The 8,880-nt window shown below is 46.7% G+C and overlaps 2 long non-coding RNA genes across 3 annotated transcripts; both read left to right on the top strand.

The window, feature by feature from the left end:
* Positions 1-993: 993 nt before the first annotated feature.
* LOC102370244 lies at positions 994-4,506 on the top strand. The gene is made up of 3 exons (XR_324464.3): positions 994-1,425; positions 1,532-1,637; positions 1,792-4,506. It is a non-coding gene; the product is annotated as an uncharacterized LOC102370244 (long non-coding RNA).
* A 1,856-nt stretch (positions 4,507-6,362) lies between these two features.
* Positions 6,363-7,977, top strand: LOC102370409. 2 transcript variants are annotated; one of them, XR_001358462.2, is made up of 3 exons: positions 6,363-6,511; positions 7,046-7,193; positions 7,898-7,977. It is a non-coding gene; the product is annotated as an uncharacterized LOC102370409 (long non-coding RNA). The 2 variants fall into 2 exon arrangements; XR_001358463.1 differs by lacking the exon at positions 6,363-6,511 and adding an exon at positions 6,719-6,893.
* The last annotated feature ends 903 nt before the right edge of the window (positions 7,978-8,880 follow it).

Below are 8,880 nucleotides of genomic sequence, written 5' to 3'. Positions count from 1 at the left end.
TTAAAATGTGGATAATATTTTAAATAAGCATTTTCCATGTTTTTCCCCAACAAATGAGTAGCTAGTCAAAAAAAAAAAGGGGGAAAAAAAAAAAAAGGGGGGGGGGGGGGAGGGTTGGAAACTGCTAGGGGGTGGTGGTCAACATTTCAATTAAAAATGAGATGGCAAAAAATAAAATTTGAAGGGTTTAGAGCAGCCCTGGTGTTGATGTACAGTACTCTTTGGAAACAGCGGTGGTAATAGTGTAGAAAAGCCAGCTACACTGAATTGGGGTCTGAGTCCCTGGGTTTTGTTCCTAACCACTAGTAGTTTTGGGAAAATGACACCACACATCTTGGTGTCTCAGTCTTCCCTTCTACACAATGGGGACAGTGCTGCTGCTCTACCCACTCCTGTCATACCCGCTTAGCTAAGGTCTGTAAAGTATCTTGGGATCTTTGACTACAATGGGGCCACTGGCCCCTGAAATGTCATAGGCTGTCTGGAGCTGGTCCCACTGCCCATCGCCCTGGTATCTGAGCACCTTCCTTGCAAGCCAGACTGTTGCTAAGACAGGCTGTAGAGGATTTTACAGAGCCCTTGTCCCCTGGGGGGCTCTGCTTGGGCTATGTCCTCATCGGTCGTGTTGCACAGTGTGGCAGTTCAAGAAGAAAGGCAGGGAGCCCGACTAGCAAGAGTGCAGAGACTGCCCAAAGCTCTTTCCAGCAGCCTTTGTTTTAGAGCGTGAGTGAGTGGTGGTCATGGGACAGCAGTCAGCCTGAAAACCAGGGGCGGGGAGGAGGGGGAAGGAAACTTTAATTAGGGCAGCTTGAAGGCAAGCTTTAACCAACAGCCAGCGGGAGGCCTGGTTTGATCTCCTTGTGGGTTAGGCTGTTTGATTAATCGAGGTCCTGTCGAGAAGGATGGACACCTGCCTGTCACATGCTTTGATTCCCGAGGCGGGCTTTGATCTTGCTGGGCCGTGTGGGAGGGGTGTTATATAAATGTGTGTTCCCAGGTTGCTTTTATGCCTTCTGTTGGGGGCCTGGGGAGAAGAGAGTGGGGGTGGGAAGAGGCTCCCAGCATCCCAGCCAGACCTTCAGATCAGATGTGCTGAGGTTTACCAGGGAGGCGCGGGGGCCGACGGGAGTTCATCCAGAGGGGAAAGTTCATTCCCAATCTGGGGGAAGTGCAGCTGGCAGCGAGAGGGTTATTTTTTCCTTGGGAGGAAATAGCCAAGAGTGAAGTGGAGGAAACGGTTTGTGCAAACGGGGGCTGTCTTGCCTCTGGACGCATCACCAGGTAGCTTAATCACGGAGGGGGTGACGTGGGAGAGCAGAGGCCTCCCCCTTTCTTGCTGGGACTCCTCTGGCCTTGCTTGTTCTTTCTTTGAAACTAAAAAATGGAGCAGGGCCACCACCCCGAGCCACCGCCCCAGCATGGCAGGTATGACAGGGAGAAAGAGAGCTTCATGTTCTGCCTCAAGCGGGGAAGGCAGCTGGCAATCAACCCATCTGCACTGTTTTAAATTATATTCCTCCTTCCCCTCCAGCCTTTCCTCTCATACTTCATCTCTCAGAAGCCAGCCTGGCAGCTCCAAAGGCTGTCTACAACCAAGCAGGAGGTGAAGGAATTACACCAGAGGAGCTGCAAAATGTGTGCGTCCATGGTGACCTCAGGCTTCCTCTCATCCCATCTCTTCCTTGTCCATTTAGCTTGCAAGTTCTTCATGTCTTTGCAGAGGAGATGGTCCCCCTTTCATCCCCGTGTCCCAGGAGTGGGATAGGAATATGTCTTCCCTCTTTCTTTCAGAAAAGGACTGCAAAGACTTAACACCCCACCTCCAGCAAGCACAGAACCACATAGCCAGATGTTTTCGGAGAGGGACCTGATCAAAGTGACGTGATCCAACGATGACAGACTATCAGGAGGGGAGAGGAGCTGCTGGTGTGTGAGGATCCCTGGACCCAAACTTATCAGCACGGCTTTGATTCTCACTCAGTACTTATAGTAGGAGGGTCTCTTGTTCAGGCCCAGGTGCCAGCATTGCCAGAAGACAACCTGCCTGAAAGTTTTGGCCTAAAATGGCAGGGGTCTTGTGAGATTTGGGCCCCTTTGAATATGGGCCAGAAGCTCAACGCTAAATCTGACCTGGCCTCAATTCTGAAGTGTGGGCTCATGTGTCCATCTCATCCAGATCTTGATGTGAGCTCCATCCCCTTGTGCCACTCAAATATTCAGGTGAGTGCTGAGGCCTGGAGTCTGCCTATGCCTGGGACAAGAGCAGCTTCCTTCACACCCTGCCCTCTGCCAGTTCATGGTTTATGGTGTGGCCAGGCCTTTGGCTTACAATGCTGGTCTCATCCTTTGGACACCTGTCTCTGAGACCACATGGCATGCTGACTGGCACGGATGCGCTTGTACTGGGTCTGGTCCCGAGCTTATTCTCGGCTCTGACATTTGTGCCTAACAGGCTGAGCACGTTGCATATATTTGTGATATCGGGAGGGGGCCAGGAGTGGTGTGAAAGGGAATCTGAGCATCTCCTGTTTCAGCCTGACCTTGAAACCAGAGTTTGGATGGGGAGGCCCCCCTCCCCGGGTGCAGGACAAGCACTTGGGAGCTCAAAATTTGGCATATCTAGAATACAAATTAATACCTCTGGAGGCTGCAGCTAGATGAGAATGTGTATGCCTAAGGATGCCTTAAAGGCCTCTGCAAAATAGCTGAAAGAACAGCAAACTAAATCTAGCAAACTAAATCTAGCATGTGCTAGTGTCCATTACTGGAAAACTCAGAAACCCGAGATATGGACAAAGTGCTAGCAGCACTTATGAGGTGCCGGTGCCACATGTCAGCGATGTCATTTAAAAAGATGGTACCAAACTCCCTAAGCTGCCATCTCCTATGCAAAGCAGAGCAGATTTTTAAACCGCGTTCACTTATTCTCAGTTAACAACCATTTTGGCATTCATGAAGGGTGCCCAACTGAGTTTTTTCTTGTCGAGTATTGCATTCAGATTCTTGGCTTCCGTTTCCAGGTGACTGTGTGACGCCGAGCAAATTATTAGTATCAGTATTATTATTATTCCTCTGGTTCATGGCATGTTCTGGTGCATGTAAAGAACATGACAGGTGGTCAACAGCCAAATCATGCCTGCTTGCTCCCAGAGAACATTTTGTGTAGTCCTCGGTGTAGTAACACACCTTTTTTTGAGGGTCGGAGATAGCTCACTCCATTTCTATTGTTCTGGAGTTTCCCTGTTGATCCTCATATAACTCCATTCATGGACAGCAGTCTTAGCACCACGTTCATTTTGTTCAAGGCACCAGATCACCTTCCCTTCTAGACCAGACCATGGTACCTTCTTAGCTTCACCCCAGCGTTGCGCTGTACGTTATTATCCAAAGAGCAAGCATGAAAAATGCTGTTCTGGCCTGATGGTGGTGGTGAGTTGTGAAGCCTGTAACGGTCATTATTTCCTGGTACAACCCCATCTTCCAACACTGAGGTAGTCCGTCGTTGTACCAAGTTGAGGGCATGCCTTCCCCTCCTCTTTCTTCTTCCCCCTCATGGGGTTTTCAAAAGCATAGCTGAGTAGCAAGTTGGCACCCATCTGCCATGCTGAGGTGGCTTGCTGCAAATTTGTGCCTCTGAACAATACCATAAGACTTAGATCCTCCAGGCAGTCCCCATCTCATTAAGTGTTGTGTGTGCATATAACAAAATGACTCAGTTAACCGGTGCCTCAGATGCTCATGCCTGAAGAAAGGAGGCTAGCATTCACCCACCCTTGTTACGGTGCTGAGCAATCTCAAGCGGAAAAGTGCAAGTTGCTATTATTTTAGTGACTTTTCTCACAGCCTTTGGATGGGACTGAGGAGCAGTTCTCATGCTGTTGGGACAGCTTGGTTACTCTGTTGCAAACAGCAAGCCTTCCTGATTTTGGAAAGCTGTCTAATTAAGTCGGAGACAAGAATGGGAAAGTCCCCTCTGCAACAGAGGAACAAAACAAAACCTAATTTCCGAAAGCCCAGTACAAGCCCAGTAAGTCTGTAATGTGGTGTCCTGTTTCCTAATCTCGTCAGTAAGGAAGCAGTGTGTTGAATTTAAAATATCCCTCTGGTAAATGCTAACTATTTAAAGAGTGCTAGGGTCTTAGAAATGCAAAACAAAGATTTGTTGATTAAAAACACATGGTTCATTCTGGAGACATGAGTAGCCAGAAAAATCAGATTTGACAGTATTTTGGCTTTTGTATCCCGCAAGACATGATGGTGATTTATTATAGTGATGTCAGCTGTGGTTGAAAAAGTTCCCTGTGTTGTCTTAATAAAAGAGCTTTACCTTGAAATCATTAAACTCTCAGCCTGTTTATTTGAAGAGATGACTGTGAATGCGAATGGTCCCTCTAAATCACTCACTTCTTCCCCACAACATATGCTGGTGCATGAGGTGATGTGACAGCTTGGAGCTTGCCTTGCTAATGCAGGTCTTGTGATGGATATGATTAGCGTGGGGTGGCTTTGAAACCTGGGGGGGAGGGGGAGATAAGCACATCAGGAAAAGGAAGGGAGCTGCCACAGTTACAAAGGGAATGAGAATTAGAAAGGAGCTTGATACTATCTGTCCTCAATGCCATACATGCATACGGATATATCCATCGCTTGCAATGAACCAGCATCTATCGATCTGGCCATCCTTCACACAAAATCACAGTTAGCAGTTTAGGATCCACTGCATCCTCCCCAGCTCTTTGAGTAAGTGCAACATAAACCACCTAATGGTGAAAACATCCGTGTTCACAGGATGACAGCTGGCCTTGCAAGAGTTGTAGTGCACTGGAGAATCAGGCCTGCTCTCTGTAATTTTAGCTTGTCCTACCTGATCTGTTTTACAGGACACTCAGGGAGATATTTGCTATGAAGCTGGAGTAGCCCTGGACCTGATACTTTGACATGAGTTTCAAACACAAGAGTTGATTTTTAATATAGCAGCAGAGACATGACTTGGGCCCTATCAGGTTGTGCTTTAGCCTGGTTGAGAATTCATGTGATCGTTATAACAAACAAGCAGCTGTTAATACTTGCTATTAGACTGGAGTAATAGTCACAGACACACTTTTAAGCCTCTGTAAAATGAGTATAGCACATAACTGACTCCCTGGGGTGGTCATTTCTTAATGTTAAAATAATCTGAGGTCTTTCAGTGAAGGTGCCTTAGAACCGCAAAGAACTATCATTACTGAAAGCAATGCCATGCACTAGAGTCTGAGGCTGATTTCATGGTCTCCTTGCAAGACTGTGACATGAATAAAGTTCTCACGTGGAGAAGGCAGCACAGAGCAAAATGGGAGGAGTGAACCTATGCATGGGCATTTCTTGAACAGATAATACGTTGGCCAAGAATGTACAGTTCCAAAGCAACAAAGTTTTGATGCCAAAATTGATGAAAAATTGCTGAATTTCACATGTTAAACACCAAGGCCCTGCCTGTTCAGTATGGCCATTTAAAAACCTCCCTGGAACTATGCATTAGAGAGAGGTTATGTCCCGCAGCTGTTTCCCTCGGCATTGTTGCTACCAGTCTCGACCCAAGAAGTGAATGCAAGCCAGCGGTGCTGTCGGTGGAACTGGTGAGGATGTAATTATTCCCAGCATCGCTCACAACCAGGTCTTGAACCAAGATGGCTTAGCAGCCCAGCCCAGCCCTCTCTACCCTGCTATCATAAAGCAATGGTAGGCTGTTATAATAACCATACAGAGCAGCCACTACAAGGAGCACCATGCAGTCTGCAAGCGCATTTCCCTTTGGGAATAAAACTACTATAGACACGCACATTTACAGCCTGATTGACGTAAATGGGTGAGAGATGCATTGCTTATTGCATTTCCTGGAACATTGTGATGAAGGCATAATTGGTTTTTCCCTCATTGCTAATGCAAAGAACAGGTAACCTGAAGAACGAACTGTAGATACCCGATTAGAGACAGAGCAAAAACACATGCCCAACAGCAGTGGAGGCAACTATACCACAATCACAGTTAAACTGTAATCATCTAAGAGAAAAAAAAGTCTATCCAGGTATCAAAGGGGAAGAAGGAAAACAAATTTTTCCTTTCCACGCTTCATATCAGTGTTAAGATATATAGGTGTCATATGCTGTATATAGAGGGTGCAGGGCAATGAAAGAGTATAAGGGAAATAACCTCCCAAGCAGGGCCTGCCATCCTGCATCTAGATTATAAAGTTAGCTGAGCTCAGCAAATCAGATTAGCACAAACCTCCACAGAAATAATTTACCTGACACATGCTACACACCCAGCTCTTTTGCAGGGTGTTATAAACAAGGGCATTTCTCTTCCTGCCTTGTTTCATGTTGCCATCGTAATAAAGGAGCCAAGCCTAGATCTCGAGTAAAGCAGAACTGCAGAGAGAACAGGGTGGGATGTGAAACAGATTTCATTCCAACTGGCAGCTTTATGCCCAGAACATTTATCTCATTGTGTTAACCTCTAGGCCATCTTCTAGGTAAGCCCTCTACAAAGAAAACCGGCAGGCAATCTTTCCTCCCAGAACAGGGAGCCTAACAAAAAAGATTGCTGCAGTCATTACCTTTTAGTGTTGGCATGTAATGTGAGCCTGATGGAGGTTGTGGAAATTATCACCCACCTCCGTGCTTTATCCCAGTCCCTTCCACTTATGGTGGAATAACCCAAGGCCCAATGTAATGGGGTGCTTTAGGTGCTTTCCTCTTCCAGTGGGAGCCAGACATGTTCAGCATCTCCTGCAAGCCAGATCTAAAACAGCAGCAGGCAAACTCCTGTCTCCTATCTGGCTCCAGTTAAGAGCTAAGTGATATTTCTGTGGATTAAAAGCCATAATCTCTCTAACTGGAATTTATCACCAAGAAGTGAGTTACATTCTTTTGGGATAATCCCTACGCACTAAGGTTTTCTAAGCACAAGACCTTAGGATCTCTCTGGAAAGAAAAGGGAGGCTCCAAGCCAGTGAATGTGTTGTGGTAGGGGAGAGATCACTGTGGATTTCTTCTCTGTGATGCAGGGGGAAAAAAGCCCATCTATCCAAACCTCCCTTCCACAGCCCTGAGTAGCTGACATTGTCCACCAGCGAGAGGACCTCTCCATCCTCGGGCTTCATGCAACAGATAAACTAAGTGTACAGGAGAAACACATCTCCAAACCATTGCCAGGTAAGCAAGACTTTGTCTCTGCTGTGGTGCAGCATAGAGATACCCGAGTTAGCATTGATCTACCTCCCAGTGATGGCTTACCCAGCTTCTTGGAAGGAGTCAATTAGCTTGTGATGAGTTGCGTGCTGCTTCAGCGAGGCTGTTCCCAGTGCCCATGTTAACCCATTTCAAGCTAGGTCAGGTGTGTCAATGTTACGGTGCAGTCACATCTATGCATTGCAAGACCAGACAGACACCTGCTGCTGTAATTAGGCTTTCACCTGGGGACCTCAGAAGGTGCTAAATAAGCTTAACAACACCTGCAGGAGGCAAGTCATTGCTTGGAGATGGTAGAATTGAGATGACATTAAGAGCCTCACCCCCAGTCACCCAAGGATTCAGTTGCAGAGCTGAGGATGCACAGCATCCTCAATGCTAGTCTCCTGCATGATGCATAAGTAGATGCAAAAAAAAAAACCCCTTCTGCATGAGAAATGTATTCGGAACAATCTCCCCTAGGCTTGTTAGCACTAAAATAACCAATACAAAGCTGGGGATTTTCCAGAAAAAATCACAGTGCTGCTATAACTCTGAACCTAGCGAAGTAGTTGAGGATTTTTACCACTGACAGCATGGATAGCAGAGCAAAGGCAATGGGCTAGCTCTATGAAAATCTGCACTCTGCATTTGGTTTGCTGACTTCCCCCTTTCTCTGGTTGCATTAGCTCTAGGCCGCGCACTGATACCAACACCCCAGATGCTATGTGCATTTACTAAAGGAATGACACACTCTTCTATCATCACCCTCATCATCATCATCATCCCTTCATTTGATTTTGAAGCTGATCCAGATGTCAATTTGGCTAAAATCTATTATTGCTGGAGCGGTTTGAAAATTAGCCAAGCTTAATAAACTTTATGCGTGGCTTGCCACTGCAGCTGTATATCCAAAGGAAAACAAATATATTGACTGGTTCTCCTTGGAGGAGTGTCAATAAATTATTCTGGTTTGAAATGAGCCATGGCTAACGCTGATGCTAATGTAACCATCGCAGGTACAGACTGGGTCCCTGTGGGCTGAAGCTTTGTGGAATGTTCCCCAGATCCACAGCAGCATTTTTGCTCAGATCTTTGTCCAGCTCTTGTTCCTCTTGTGTGGGTTTAAAGAGCAGGGAGTGGATGGATCAGGCCATTGGTAATGGGCTAAGAACTTTTCAATTTTAAGCCAACCACAGCACAAGTCGGTAGACTCTTGATGTTGTCGGTTGTCTGAAGAGCGGCTTTGATGGAACGAGCGTGTAGCTACCAGTCCAGATGTTTTCCCCCCTCTTTACTATGTGGCACATACCCAAAACATCTCAACTCCAACTGACTGCATGAGACCAAGACTCTTGACCCTTCCTGCCCAACAGCTAGCTTCTCCAACAAAGCAATGGCATTCATGCACTGCTGCCTCGCAGGGACATCAAGCACTTTGCAAAGGTAGGGAACTGCTATCGAACCAGATTTCCATATAAACAGGCCGAAACACTGAAGGACAAAGGGACTTCACTTTTTGCCTGGCCCCCAAAATGTGCGGAGTACTTACATGTACACACGTTATTATTTGGCATGCTTCTCACCCTAGTGCCTTGGGCCTGGCTGAGCCTGGTACCCTTTATGTAGGTACTGAACAAGCACAGAAGAGATGACATGGAAGTTTTGGCCA

Source organism: Alligator sinensis, unplaced genomic scaffold (assembly GCF_000455745.1).
Source record: "Alligator sinensis unplaced genomic scaffold, ASM45574v1 scaffold722_1, whole genome shotgun sequence".
Lineage (NCBI taxonomy): Eukaryota > Metazoa > Chordata > Crocodylia > Alligatoridae > Alligator > Alligator sinensis.
Note: the sequence above shows the minus strand (reverse complement) of the source record. Positions and strands in the feature narration are given on the sequence as shown.